The sequence below is a fragment of the Odocoileus virginianus genome, chromosome 1 (genome assembly GCF_023699985.2).
Source record: "Odocoileus virginianus isolate 20LAN1187 ecotype Illinois chromosome 1, Ovbor_1.2, whole genome shotgun sequence".
NCBI classification, from domain to species: domain Eukaryota; kingdom Metazoa; phylum Chordata; class Mammalia; order Artiodactyla; family Cervidae; genus Odocoileus; species Odocoileus virginianus.
In genome coordinates this window covers 97815725-97829967 of record NC_069674.1, presented here as the reverse complement: position 1 = coordinate 97829967, position 14243 = coordinate 97815725, and the positions used below count along the sequence as shown (strand labels likewise).

Here is a 14243-nt window from a genome sequence, read left to right as displayed (position 1 = left end):
TTGTAGGCAAATTCTTTACCCACTGAACCATTAGAAAAGACTGGTTTCTATAAAGAGTTTGCTAGTTCACTAATGAGGAAGCTGTTTCCACCCAAACTGAGAGGAAAAGGCAATTTCAAAGATACTAGACACGCAGGCTAAGTTCAGTTTCAGCCAAAGAAAGAGCAGAAGTTCAAAGTCAGATTGAGATGTACTTGATGACTTCAGGGATGACCCATATGTTGCCCAGGTAGGTTTGGTGGTTGCATTTCTGTCTGTGGCCTGGTCAGAGGACTTCTTTATAATAACACTTTGGCTTAGAGAGCCTAGGTACACAAGGTACTCTCTTTAAAGCATCATGTCACATTACTACCATACAAGATTCTGGGTAAAGATCTATTTTCCATCAAAAAAATTTAATTTTTTACTAAACTCCTCTAGCAAGATAACTGTTTTTAAACAACTTACTTTTGGAGGTGGTTTAAGCAGATCTCTGAGACAAAGGTTAAGATGTGTCATGTCACTTTTTTTGTAAGGACATTTTTAACAGCAGTTTTTTTTCCTCTCTAAAATCTTGATTCAATCCTATTTGCCGTCAGTGAGACATAAAGAGGCTGCACAGCATAGTCGAGAGACCATTGATAACCTTGTCAAAAAGGAGGTCATATCTCACCATGCGAACTGCAGTCAAGAATAAATTTCAGGTACTGGGATTCTGCTCTTCAGCTCTTAGCTCATGTTGTCTCTATTGTGAATGCAGCCTACTCAAAGCCATATTCTTCCTTTTTTAAGCCTTATTAAGTTTTTCATCTGCCTGGGTCATTGGAAGCATCATGTCAGAATTCAGGCCAACCTGAAATTGGATCCTAGCTCCCAGCTTACAAGTTGGGGACCTTGAGCTTCCTTCCATTTTCTGTTTGTTTGTTTTTTCAGGGCTTTTCTTCCTTGCTATATTAAAAATGACATAGGATAATTGTGAAGGCAAACCAAAGAGTTATATTAAGGCAAATAGTGAGTGGTAAGTGGCACCATGATCCAATCACATACTAAAAAAGAACCGTGGGCACTGTCCTTGACTCGCTCCTCTCTCTCCAGCCCTGTCAACCCCTTCCTCCCCACATTGCTTCGTCTCAGGCTCCTCCCTAATGCGGTCTCTGTGCTGCCACCAGGTCATTCCTTCTGGGCCACAAATGTGATCCTGTTGTTGCCTGCCTTAACTTCTTCATCATCACCCACTGCACTCAGGATAAAGTCAAGCACCTCACCACCTGGCTCCAGCACCCCTGCCTCTCCAGTCTCTGGCTCTACCATCCCCCATCCCTATTTCTTCCTTTCTCTCCCTTAACTCCCTCTGTTCCAACCTTACTGAACTATTTAGAGTAGTTAATATTAGAATTACCTAACATTCCTTTTAAGTGCCACCTCTTCTTGAAAACCTTCCCTCACTCATCCCCTGGCCCCACCCAGTATGAGTTGAAAGCCCTTCCCAAGGTCTCCCAAAGTATGCTCCCCTCAATTATAGCACATATTTCTCTAGGTAGTCTTTTCTGTCTTTGTAATCCCACTGCCTTCCACAGTACTTGGCGTGTGGGATGCCCTTCGTGGTTGTGCGTGAACACATGAATGAACTCATATACTTAGCACAAGGTCAAATGCATAGGAGGCATTCAGTAAGTGTGCTTTCCTTCCTTCTTTCTAGAATAAGGTCCAGAATCAAAGGATTTCTGAAATGGTGACTGTTCTCTGAGAACGGTGGTGACATTTTGTCCTCCTTTTATTCATCTCAGGACATAGCTGCCTGCTTTTGCTCTGTGTCAGGGTCTGTCCTGGGTGCCTGCCTGGGTCTGGGTCTCAGATCCCCTCCTCCACCCACTCTCCTTCTGTCCCTGTCTCTCTGTCAGACTCTCTGTGTCTCCCTTCCTCTCCCTGTCTCTCCTGCCTGTTTCCCTATCTCTTTATCTCCCTCTGTCATCTCTGGCCCCCAGTCTCCCTCTCCTTCTGTCTGCTTCCCTCTGTCTCTCTCCTATTTTGATCACTCTCCATCTCTTTTCTCCAAACACATACACCACATCCCACAGAGCTGTCTCTCGCATCTCAGAGAGATTCCTTAAACCAGCTTTCCCTTCCATGGTACCTCTAGACACTAGGCCCTTGGATTCCCAAGAGTCCCTTGAAGAGCTAATGAGAATACAGATGCCTGTTCCTCTCCCTCCAGGCAAGTCTAGGGTAGAACACAGCAATTATAATTTTCAAAGCTCTTGCTAAAGTAATCCAGATTTGCCAAACCTGGGAGCTACTGCCACAGGTCTACCTTACCAAACTCTGAAAGGAAACCCCACTCATGCGTGTCTCTTTCCCTCGGTACCACTTGGCAGTAAGTCAGGCATGCCTGCTGCTGCCTGGAGGGGAAACAAAAAGGAAATGTGTATTTTTACTCATGTGCTCATTTATACCTTGTGTTGTTCCAACACAACTTAGGGCACCCAGGGACAGTAAGAAATAGGAGATTGTGGAACCTCAAAAAGTTTATATCCATCAAATGGCTAGTACTTCCTAAATGTAAAGAACTTGCTTCCTGTGACTTTCGACAGGAGCCTTCTGCAGTATTACATCTTTCTTTCCTGACATCATTCTTCATGAAGCTGTACAACTTTGGGACCATGATGCCTCCAAGGAAACTCAGCAATTTCTTGTGCTGTCTGTCGGTTTATATGTGTATGGCGCAGAAATGGGCTTCTTAATTCTTATTTCTTCACTCTGGTGCTACTAACTTCATTTTGCAAATGTGATTTCCACAGTCCAGTAGAAAGGTCTTCACCACCCCACCCGGAACCGAGAGCTTATGACACTGATCAGGAAACCTTCTAGGACTGACAGGATTCTGGGTCCTGTCCCTGACTCATCCCAAAACTCCCAGGTCCATGGGGATTTTGGATTATTTTCTAACAGAATAACCAGAAATATTAAGCATATGCCTAAGTGCAGGAGCTCTTTTCCTCCACTGCTGCATATTAATACCAAACTAGGCTGTGTGGTATAGAGCCTAGAAAGACCTTCCTTGACTTGAAATTGCCCCAATCTGATGGTGACCACGAGCAATAAGCATACCAAATGGGAATTTCCTCAAGCACACCAGTCTTGGTATTGTAAAACCCCAGCAACAGAAATTATCTAGCAGTTATTAAGCCTTCCCCCAACCCTAGTTATGTGGCTGAAGAATACTTTCTTCTAAATCCCTCCACTCCTAGCAATCCTCCTGACCCCACACTGTGGTCTCTGGTCTCTGGTCCCAGGGGAAATCACTGTGCAGTTTGTACAAACCCCCTGCAGTTAAGACCCAGCTATCAGTAGACATGCATGAAATTCTTGGAGCAACTTCTCTACTCCTGTCCTAATGGGCCATTTTCTCTTGACATACCAATAGTTTCCACACTGAAGTGGGTGTATAGGGAAATGTCCTTCCCCCAACAGCCATCTCATTCTGCTACTGGGTCACGAAACAGTGCTGCCCTGTGACTTGGCTTTTATTAGCCCCACTATTTTTCCAGCCCCATCTCCTGAAAACCCTGGCCCTGGTCCAAAGGGGAGGGATCAGATACAATGAGAGTGCCAACTTCTTTCAAAGCCCTTATTTTAGAAATTTCTCCTCAGGATGAATTATTTACTCATGGAGTACTCTGGAGGAGGCCTTGAGGGTGATCCTTCGTCTCTAGGGATTTAAGGCCAGAAGGCTAAGGATTGGCTGGGTAGCTCTGTCCAGTCATGTCTCCTCCTCATAAGGCTTTTTTTTTTTTTTTTTTTTTTTTGATGTTAGAAATGCTACTTGTGGGAAGGTATATCTGAATTTATGGTGGGCATATATGGCTTATGTCCTCATCCTGCGATTTCTTTCATTCCACTCTCTACCTCACCATGTTAATACAAAATTAAAAATTCAGTCATTCTTTCATCTACTCAACAAACATTCACTGAAAACCTCTGTATGTACCTGGCCCTATTATAAGTACTTGATCTATTCAGTGAGCAAAATAGGTTGAAAATCTTTGCCCTCTTGGAACTTCATCCAGACAAACAATAAACTAAATGCAAAAGTAAATTATATAGTAGAATACGTGCTGTAGAATGCATAGAACTGGATAAGAGGGGAATCAGGAGCAAGGGAATGGGTTGAGGTTGGTGAGCTGAGTGCAGTTTAAATAGAATGGTCAAGGTTCAGCTCATTGAGGGGGTGACATTTGAGCAAGATTAGAACCATGTGAGTGAGTTAGCATTTTGGCACCTGGGAGAACTGATATCCAGGCAAAAATAATAGTGCAAAATTTTTAAGGAGGTATCTTTTAGAAATGGCAGTGAGAAGACTATTAGAATAGGTTGAAAGAGGTAATAGGAGCCAGATTACACATGGTTCTGAAGGCCATTGCCATGCCAAGCCCAGAATATTGTTTTTTGCAAAATACGTTTAATATTTTCAACCTTGTAAAGTAAGTTTCATAGTAAAAAAAAAAAAAATAGGCTCACAAATATTCAATACAGTATTTTAGCCAGTTCTGTCAATATCTGTTTCAGTGAAAACTGTATCAGAACAGTCATACATAAATAATGCTGAAAGTATCACTTGATTTCCATCTCTTTTCCCTTTACATCCCTTCTTAAGGGTCCTGAATTATCTACCCATAGAATGTCCACCCACATTGCTAAGATTTTCCTGTAATTCTGGAGAATGGCTTCAATTCTGGGGTCATGCAGAGATGAAATTTCCTGGGGGAAAATTTGACCATTTAAAAAAGCAAGTTTTCCATGTGTTGCCTTTTAGTTTGCTACAGAAAAATAATGCCTCCAGGGAAAGGAGGAATAAGGCCCCCAGGGACAGGAAGTCCAAGCAAGTAGCAGCCGTTAACAATACTTGGCAACTTGGAGAAACCAAGGAGATACAAAGCCAGAAGCCACAGATAACCCTTCAGCACGTCCCGTCAGTGTTCGTCTCAAACATACCTGCGATCTAACACCCAAGCACTGCCACTCTGGCCTTCAGTTCTCACCTCGACTGCAAGGGCTCCTAAGCCGTGTCTTTGGCCACCTGCTGCAAAGAGCTGACGCGTTTGAAAAGACGCTGATGCTGGGAAAGATTGAGGGCAGGAGGAGAAGGGGACGACAGAGGATGAGATGGTTGGATGGCATCACCGACTCAATGGACATGGGTTTGGGTGGACTCTGGGAGTTGGTGATGGACGGGGAGACCTGGTGTGCTGTGGTTCATGGGGTCGCAAAGAGTTGGACCCGACTGAGCAACTGAACTGAACTGAACTGAAGCCGTGTCTTGCCATGCTGACCTCCCCCCTCCTGGAGAGGAGGAAGCAGGAGGAGCATCGTGCTGGAGGAGATTGGCGCGGCCAGCTGGTCTTGGGTGACCCTTGAAAGCCACATAAGGGGTTTGGATTTTTTCCTGAGTGAGATGGGAAACCACTCAGAAAACTGAAAACTGCAAAGTTGTGATCTGGGAAATAACATGATTCTTTAAGAAAGCACCCTGGTTGCTGAGTGGGGAGCTGGCTGTAGTAGGAGCCGAAACGGGGAGACCAGCCTGCAGGCTGCTAGAACAGAAGTGAACTAAGACCCTGAGGCTGTCTTGTTTTGCCTTGAAAATGCCAGTCTCCTTCCTACCCCTTTGCTCTTCCATACCTTTGGTCGTGAATAGTGTTTTCCCAGATCATCAAATGCCTCGTTCTCTCTGTTTATTCCTGCCTTCACTTAAGTGTCACCTCCACAGAGGCTTTCACTGACTCTGTGTCAAAGACAGCTCCCATCTCTGCTCCTCATTCTCCATCCTCTCACCATTTCCCTCCTATTATTTATTACTACCTGGTATTTTAAATAGTATAATCTTTAGTTGTTGCTTCGTCTATCTCTTCCTCAAGAGTTTACATTCAATCGGAGCAGGTACCTTGTCTCTCTTCTTTGCCTGACATGAGTAAACATAACGGGGACTCAAAAAATATTTGCTCTCTGCATGGGTGAGTGGATGGATCGATGATGAGTAAATTTATCTGTTTGTAGCAAGTCTGAAACAAATGAGACCAAGTTATAATTCTTAGAAAATGCTTATATTTTCAGAAAAGGGAAATAATGTACTAAAAACACCAAAGATTACTGGTATATGATCATTGTTCATTTTTATTGAGGATTCATTATATTCTAGGCAGTACTGTGAGTTTTACTTAGTTTGTCTGGTTTAATCCTTCAACAACCTTAAGAGGTAGATGTTATTATCCTGATTTTTAGACAAGGAAACTAAAATTTGGATAGCTACCCATTATGGACACAGGAACACTTGTAAATTCATTGCCTTCCAATTCCGAGAAGCCCTTGCAAGGTGGCTTTTTAGCCTTGAAAAAGAAAGGTTGAGGATAGGCTTGTTTAAAAGCCAAGAAGTTGTTATAGTTTTAAAGCCTAAATTGGACTTGGTGTCAACTGATCCAACAACCTTCCCTTTTTTTAATCCCAGGTAATCCGGTAATCTCCCAGTGATGAGTAGAGCATGTACTCGCCATTAATGCTGGGTGCGATTAGATGCGACTGCCTCAGCCTCAGGTGCCCAGCAGGAAGCCCTAATTGACAACACGGATCTGAGTGGGTCAGCATAGTCACTTACAGGCTGGTCACCTTTCCTGTCCATCTTCCTCATGGAACCTGCTGCACTGATTTACGGCTCAGCTCTTCTCTGACCAATGACTGATACACTGGACTGGACATTCCTATGTCCAATTCTGTTCCTAACCCAGATGATTGCTGAGGTGAGTTATAAACACCCCACCTGAAAAGTTAAACAGAATTCCCTCTCTATTCTTCACTCCCAATATGGGTGAAAAACAGAGAAAATCACTTAGTCATGTCCTACTGTAGCCCACCAAGCTCCTCTGCCCATGGAATTCTCCAGGCAAGAATACTGGAGTAGGTAGCCATTCCCTTCTCCTGACCGGGAGGGAATCTTCCCGACCCAGGGATTGAACTTGGATCTCTTGTGTTGCAGGCAGATTCTTTACCATCTGAGCCACCAGGATAATACCACAGTGGGTAATACCCACAAAATATGTGAAGCTTTTCATAGGAAGGATGTGTGTAGAGTCAAATTTAATATTGTGAGTCTCAAATTCAGAATTTAAAAAGGCACTGGGAGAAGTAAATATCTGCAGATTTACTGCATCCTTAACAATACAGTCCTAATATGGTCACTTTTATTTTCATCAAAAATTTTTATTTTGTTTCTAACCATAGAGATAAGAAATATCCCCTCTCAGAAAATACTGGCTATGTACAATTTTGTTATAATTTTATGTTACCCACAATTGGAATTTGGTACTTATATTTATCCCTTTGAATATTAATGAGAAAGTTTGCATTTCTATCTAGTATCCTAATAACATTAGCATATCTCCTCTCCACCCCACACCACCTTGTATGAATTAGAGACCAATTGATTCACCTGTTCTCATCTTTAGGAATTTTTCTCTAAAGATTTTATCATCAAAGAGTTACCTTTTATAAAGATTTGGCATCTTTTTTTTTTTCTTGCTCCTCTTTCATTAGGAAAACAATGATGGAATCTTTTCAGAAATACGCACTGATCTGTAGGAAGACAGTCTTGGAAGCAATTTGTTCAAGAACAGAGATTGTGGTCTGTGCAGAAAAATATACCAAGACCTCTTTCCAGGGTAAATTAGGAGGATATATGGGTCTAATCCTGCACATCTAATGGATAAAAAGCTTTCTTTTACTTCAGGGCCTGAGGCTGTTTACAAATAAACACAGACCAAGGTGATATTCTGCCCAAGATAGCACTATAAGGGGAACTACAGAGTCTTTTGGTTAATGACCTATTTGAAATAATACACCACCACACATACACTGATTTAGGGAGAATGCAATGCCAAGTTGGGTGGGCCAGTACTGAGTACTATGATGAAAGCCCTTCACAATGGTTTCCAAAGAATGGGAACCAGAAACACTAAAGCCATACTTTCTCAGAGCTGTAAGAGAAGGGACTTCTAGCGATGAGCCCCCATGAAAAAGGCTCCCCGGCTCCAAGGCCCTAAGCACAGCCCTGGGAACCATTAGCGAGGGGTTCTGGCAGATCTCAGCTGACACATGAGTGAATGGCAGGAGGCAAGGAAAGGAAGCTGGGGCCCACCCCAAGTCAGACTTCAGAGATGCAAGGCCATTATACACGTGCACACGCACACACACTACTAACTGTCTCGAGGAAGGCACGGTTCACATTTTAATGTTAAGCAAATATCATAATAGTAAATTGTCCCCTCTTCTTATAGAGATGGAAAAGATGAAAGCTCTTTAAAAGGAACAAAGAAATAGAGACCTTAACTCTCAGATCTGAAGGTGCTCTGTGAATGATTGGCTGATGGGCATGATCAGCTTTTGGTTTCACTGTATTTGCTTTGCTTCAAGGAGCTCTGAGCATGTTACTTAACATACCTCTGCAGGGAAGGTATATCAGAAAAGGGCCAAGGTGGAAGGATGAAGTGCATTTCTAAGTTAACCAATTTTCCTGTTTAAAATCACCACTTTCCCAACGCCCAGCATCAGTAACTCTGGGTCTGCTCCCACAGCTCTCAGCCAGGCTCGGTCAAACCCAGCTTCACCACTTTCACCCTTCACATTGGTGGTTCCCAATCCAGTGGTGCTTCCCTGCTGGATGTTCTTATGGCTGAATATTTCCTATCATCCAATAGCAGCTAAAATGTCACCTCGGGAGACCCTCCCTGACCACACTGTTTAAAGCTTACTTTTTTATTCCTTGTTTATAAGGTATCCCTTGTAAATACCTTGTTTATTTTTCTCATTGCCCCTTTTATAACCTGAAATCCTTTTTCAGATATTTTCTGCTTCTCTCCCCCTTTGAACATAACACTTTTGTACAAGGGACCATTTATTCTTTATCACCATCCTCCCCTCACTCAGTGAGTGACATGTAGAAAATATTCAATAACTATTTATGAAACAGTGAAAAGACTTAGCTGAAGTCTCACTTTTTCTGTGTCAGTCCACAGTAGTCTTTCCCTTTTCTGGGAAATAGAACTCCTGAATTGAGTTCTGCATCCACATTGTATAGTACTCCATTATAGGATCTTGAGGGTACAGTGGTCATGTCATCTTACCTCATTTACATGCTATGTGGATTAAGGATCAGATTTTCTACTCTTCTTTTTTCCATCCCCCAAGCACAGATCTAGATTCACATGTCTTGAAGCTGATGTAACAAAAATGTTAGCTCTGGGGAGAACAGTCCTTTTCCCAGAGTGGTCCTTCCCCCATAAAGCCCTCTAGAAAGCTGCAGACCTAACATGCAGATACTGCTCTAAGGACATGGCATGAACCCCAGGCCTTGGGTTCAGTGTCAGGAGCAAGCTGTCACCTTCAGGAGAACAGGTTTGATTGTGGAAGTCTTGAACTTGGTATAAACTTTGTTCATTTCAGGCATACTGTGAAAAATCTAAACAGCTCTAAATTAAGGGCTGATTGTAAATTATTACAGATTTCCTCCTGTTGCTTTCAGATTATTTATTTAAAAGGATCTGGTAAATACCAGCTCTTCATTATGATGACAAATGTCCTGCCAAAAGAAGAGAGTAAAAGCTCTTTCAAAATTGTTCTGCATGGAAATGCAGGTGACTTTGACCAGCAAACTACCACCTACCCCAGGCAGCTTGTCACTTCTAAGCTTTGGAAAGAACTCTTTTTAAGATTAGCACTTCCTTTCAAAATTGCTTTGACTAAGAAGCCAACACTCGTCATCTTGCTAACATTTGCTCTGTGTTGTCAATCTTTGGTGGTCAGTAAAATGACCCCCAAATGCCAAAATCCAAATAAATAATTCAGGCATTGAACTTTAGAATATATGCTGATTCTTGAAGACATGGAGTCCTACCACCTCTGAGATACTTTGATTAGGATAAGGCAGAAAGAAGATGACAATTTACAAAATGGAAAAAAAAAAAAAAAGGCATTTAGTTGAGCATTTGAGCATCAACTCTAGATCTCCAATTTAGTCAACATGGGAGCTCACAGACCTGGCTCAATTTTAACTTGAGAAAAAATGGTGAAAGGAAAGAAACATTAGTTTTGCAGCATTAATCATGCAAGATATCCTAAAATCTCAGTTCTGTGAACTGTTTCCAAGACTTTATGTTGTGCTCTATAGATAGCATCACATACAGGCACACCTATCACCACCACTACATGTCTCAGAGATCGGATTAATATCTCACTCTATCAGTAACTCTGATCAGTTCCTAAACAACTTTTGCTCTGGAGAGTCCCTCAAGGAACTGAAGTTGAGTTTCACTTTGAAAACATTCACACTGTCTCACATCCCTATGAAATAAAGCTTTGTATGAATGGATATATAATAAAAATGAAGTAATAGAAAAAAATAACAATTGTACTATTTTTGAGCACTGCTGTAAACTGAATTGTATTCCCTTGAAATATGTAAGTTGAAGCTCCAACTACCAATGTGTCTGTATTTGAAGATAGAGCCTAGGGCTTCCCTGGTGGCTGAGATGGTAAAGAATCTGCCAGCAATGCAGGAGATCTGGGTTTGATCCCCGGGTGGGGAAGATCCTCTGGAGAAGGAAGTGACATCCTATTCGCGTATTCTTGCCTGGAGAGTTCCATGGACAGAGAGGACTGGAGGGCTATAGTCCATGGGGTTCACAAAGAGTAAGGCATGACTGAGTCATTAACACTTTCACTTTTTCATAAGGAGGTTGTTGTTCAGTTGCCCTTTCGTGTCTGACTCTTTGCGACCCCATGGACTGCAGCATGCCAGGCCTCCCTCTCCATCATTTCCTGAAGTTTGCCCAAGTTCATGTCCACTGCACAGGTAATGCCATTCAGCCATCTCATCTTCTGATGCCCTCTCCTCTTTCTGCCCTTAATCTTTCCCAGCATGAGGGACTTTTCCATTGAGTCAGCTGTTGGCTGCATCAATTCAGTTCAGTCACTCAGTCATGTCCAACTCTTTGTGACCCCATGGACTGCAGCACGCCAGGCTTTCCTGTCCATCACCAATTCCTGGAGCTTGCTCAAACTCATGTCCAGTGAGTCGGTGATGCCATCCAACCATCTCATCCTCTGTCATCCCCTTCTCCTCCTGCCTTCAATCTTTCCCAGCATCAGGGTCTTCTCCAATGAGTCAGTTCTTCGCATCCGGTGGCCAAAGTATTGGAACTTCAATTTCAGCATCAGTTCTTCCAATGAATATTCAAGGTTGATTTCCATTAAGATTGTCTGGTTTGATCTCTTTGCTGTCCAAGGGACTTTCAGGAGTCTTTTCCAGCACCAGAGTTTGAAAGCATCAATTCTTTGGCATTCATAAGGAAGCTATTAAGGTTAAATAAAGCCATAGGGTGGGGTCTTAGTCCAATAAATCTGGCATCCTTATAAGAACTAGCATTATTTTAAGAAATACCAGAGTACTATCTTCTGTCCTCACACACAGAGGAAAGGCCACATGAGAACTCAGCCAGAAGGCTGGCACCTGCAAGCCAAGAAAAAAGGTTCCACCAGAAACCAACCTTGACGTCACATTGATTTTAGACTTCTAACCTTCCAGACTGTGAGAAAATAAATTTCTATTACAGCACCCAGTCAGTGGTATTATGTTACAAGAGTCGAAGCAAACTAAGACAAGCACTCGCTATTGCTTGTGAGTGAAAATCACTCAGTCATGTCTGACTCTTTGTGACCCCATGGACTATACAGTCCATGGAATTCTCCAGGCCAGGATACTGGAGTGGGTAGCCTTTCCCTTCTCCAGGGGATCTTCCCAACCCAGGGATCGAACCCAGGTCTCCTGCATTGCAGGCAGATTCTTCACCAGCTGAGCCACAGGGGAAACCCAAGAATACTGGAGTGGGTAGCCTGTCCCTTCTCTAGTGGCTCTTCCCATCAGTGATTACCAAATATTTCATGTGCATTATCTTTTTTAATCTTCATAATAAACCCTGTGAGTTAGGCTCTATTATTATCCTCTTTCTAAACTTGAGGAAACTGAGACACCATAAAAGTATTATGTAACTTGCCCAAAGTCCCACACACAGAGTCAGACCTTTCTGACTCCAGATGGTTTTAGAATAAGTAAATGAAAATAAATATCTTGAAGATATATCAAGGCTTAAAATTTTATTATGACTCACATGTGTCATTTATTCCTTCCATTGATGTTCTTGGATTTTTGTCAGTGGTGCTAAATTGAACTTAACTTGCGTTAATAATCTCAATCTAAATTAACCAACATAATGAGCTCATAATGCTCACATTTAATCAATACCCGCTAGGGAACAGTTACATTAACATTTTTCTCACACTGTTTTGCCTTTACGGACAGTGTAGTCTGTTATTGAGTATAAAGTAGTAGGTGGATTTAAATCTTTTTATTAAGCAGTGCTGTCAAGTACTATAGTTATAGCTGCAAATCTTGACTCATCTGGTGGGAAATGTGCTCTGGGTTCTAAGAAGTCTGTTCCTTAGTGCATATAATTTAATGGGAGGAACAAGATGATCAAGAAAAATGTCTTGAAATATCTGTTTTTATTTAGTGTACCATTTATTTTCCAAGAATACCAATGAGTTATATAGATTATGTACATAGCGAACCCGTGGAATGTAGGAGATCTGAGAGTATAATCTATTGGCAGGACACTAGAATGGTGATGGATAAACCCAGACTTGGAGTCATGCATATATTGGCTCCATTTATAGTGTTACTACTTACCAATCGTGTAGCCCAGACAAGTTATTTAACCCCTCTCTATCTCAGTTTCATTATGTATAAAATGCAAATAATATATCAACCTCCAAAATTGATTATTAGAATTAAATGGAATGATGTTTACAGAGAGCTCAGCATTTTGCCTGGAAAGTACCATATGTTCAGTAAATGTTAGCCATAGTTATTGACATCTGAATCAGGTGGATTTGTCTTTCACAGTTTATTTATGAAATCATTCAGCATCCTGGAAAACCTTCTTTTTGGCTCATGGCTGTAATCAAAACAGACCCTGTAGGCATAGTCAAGGTACTTCCTTTCAAGCCATCAGAAGAAATAATATGGCAAGGGGGGGAGTGGGGTGGAAACGGCTAGAAGTAGGGAAAAAATCATTTTTCAAAATGAACAACCGTTATTTGCTAGCTCCCCAGAGACTCACCAACAATAAACAGCAAAAAGTAGGCGATGATTATACTTTACATAAGAGACAGCTATTTATAAAAGAGTTTTAAATGATAGGCAACAAACACTGTCAGGTCCACCAATACAATAGGCAGAGGTGCCAGCCAGTCTAGTTAATACAGATGCCTTGGGAAGTAGCACAGAAAGTCGCTGGAATGAGCTTGAACCCCAGTTACATAGAACCCAGGCATTAGCACCAGCTAAAGGCCTGGGAAGCTCCAGACTTAACAAACAGAAGTTGGTCAAGTAGCAAACACATGTAAACCATGACCCTCAGTGTGGCTGCTGTTGTCTGTTAGGGCCCACGTGTCCTGACATCAAATCGTCACCTCAGTAACCCCAGTGGGAGAGGACAGACTGGAAAAAGCCTTTAAAGGGTAAGGTCAGAAAACCCTAGCTCTGACTTAGATTATGTGGCAATGACAGTTAACTAATCCCCCAAATCTGTTTCCCCTTCATGGTCTGGAGTTGTGGCAGCATACGCTGGCCAGCCAGGCAGGTAATTTCTTGGTCTCCTTTGCATCTTGGCAATGCCATGTATCTGAGTTCTAGCTAATGGTAGGGGACGGGAGGGGGGCTGATATGAGAAGTGATATGTGCCACTTCTAGGCCCACTCATAAAACCTCCCATACATGCGTCAGGACTATTCTCCTCCAGCCACCAGACAGAGAAACCGCTACAACGACCTTGGAAACTAAATGCTGAAGATTGCAAAAACTCCAAACGCCTGAGTTCCTGAATGATGAGAAACATCCCCTCCTCCACAACTCCCCACTTGCCTAAACGAATTCATGACATTTTGTAAGCCAGAAACAAACTTCCATTGTGTGTGAGCCTTTACTCATTTTAGCACCAGCTTGTTATAACAACTAGCATTATCCTAACAGCACAAATTATAAATATTTAGCATATGACTATTGCTAGAGAGAGAGAGCACGGGAATTTAAACACTCTTTCTTTTTCATTTTCTTTCTCTATTCTGATCTTTGCCTTCAATCCCTAAAAGCTGTAATTAGC

The 14243-nt window shown here is 42.2% G+C and overlaps 2 long non-coding RNA genes across 4 annotated transcripts in view; one reads left to right on the top strand and one right to left on the bottom strand.

Moving 5' to 3' along the window:
* The window catches only part of LOC139036283 (uncharacterized), a 286771-nt gene that overhangs the window by 207950 nt on the left and 64578 nt on the right, over positions 1 to 14243 (bottom strand). The window lies entirely within an intron of this gene.
* Positions 1 to 14243, top strand: part of LOC110122361 (uncharacterized) — a 255283-nt gene that overhangs the window by 218402 nt on the left and 22638 nt on the right. For all 3 annotated transcript variants that reach the window (XR_011488990.1, XR_011488992.1, XR_011488991.1), the window contains one exon: positions 6482 to 6770. This is a non-coding gene — a long non-coding RNA (uncharacterized lncRNA). The remainder of the gene's footprint in view (positions 1 to 6481; positions 6771 to 14243) is intronic.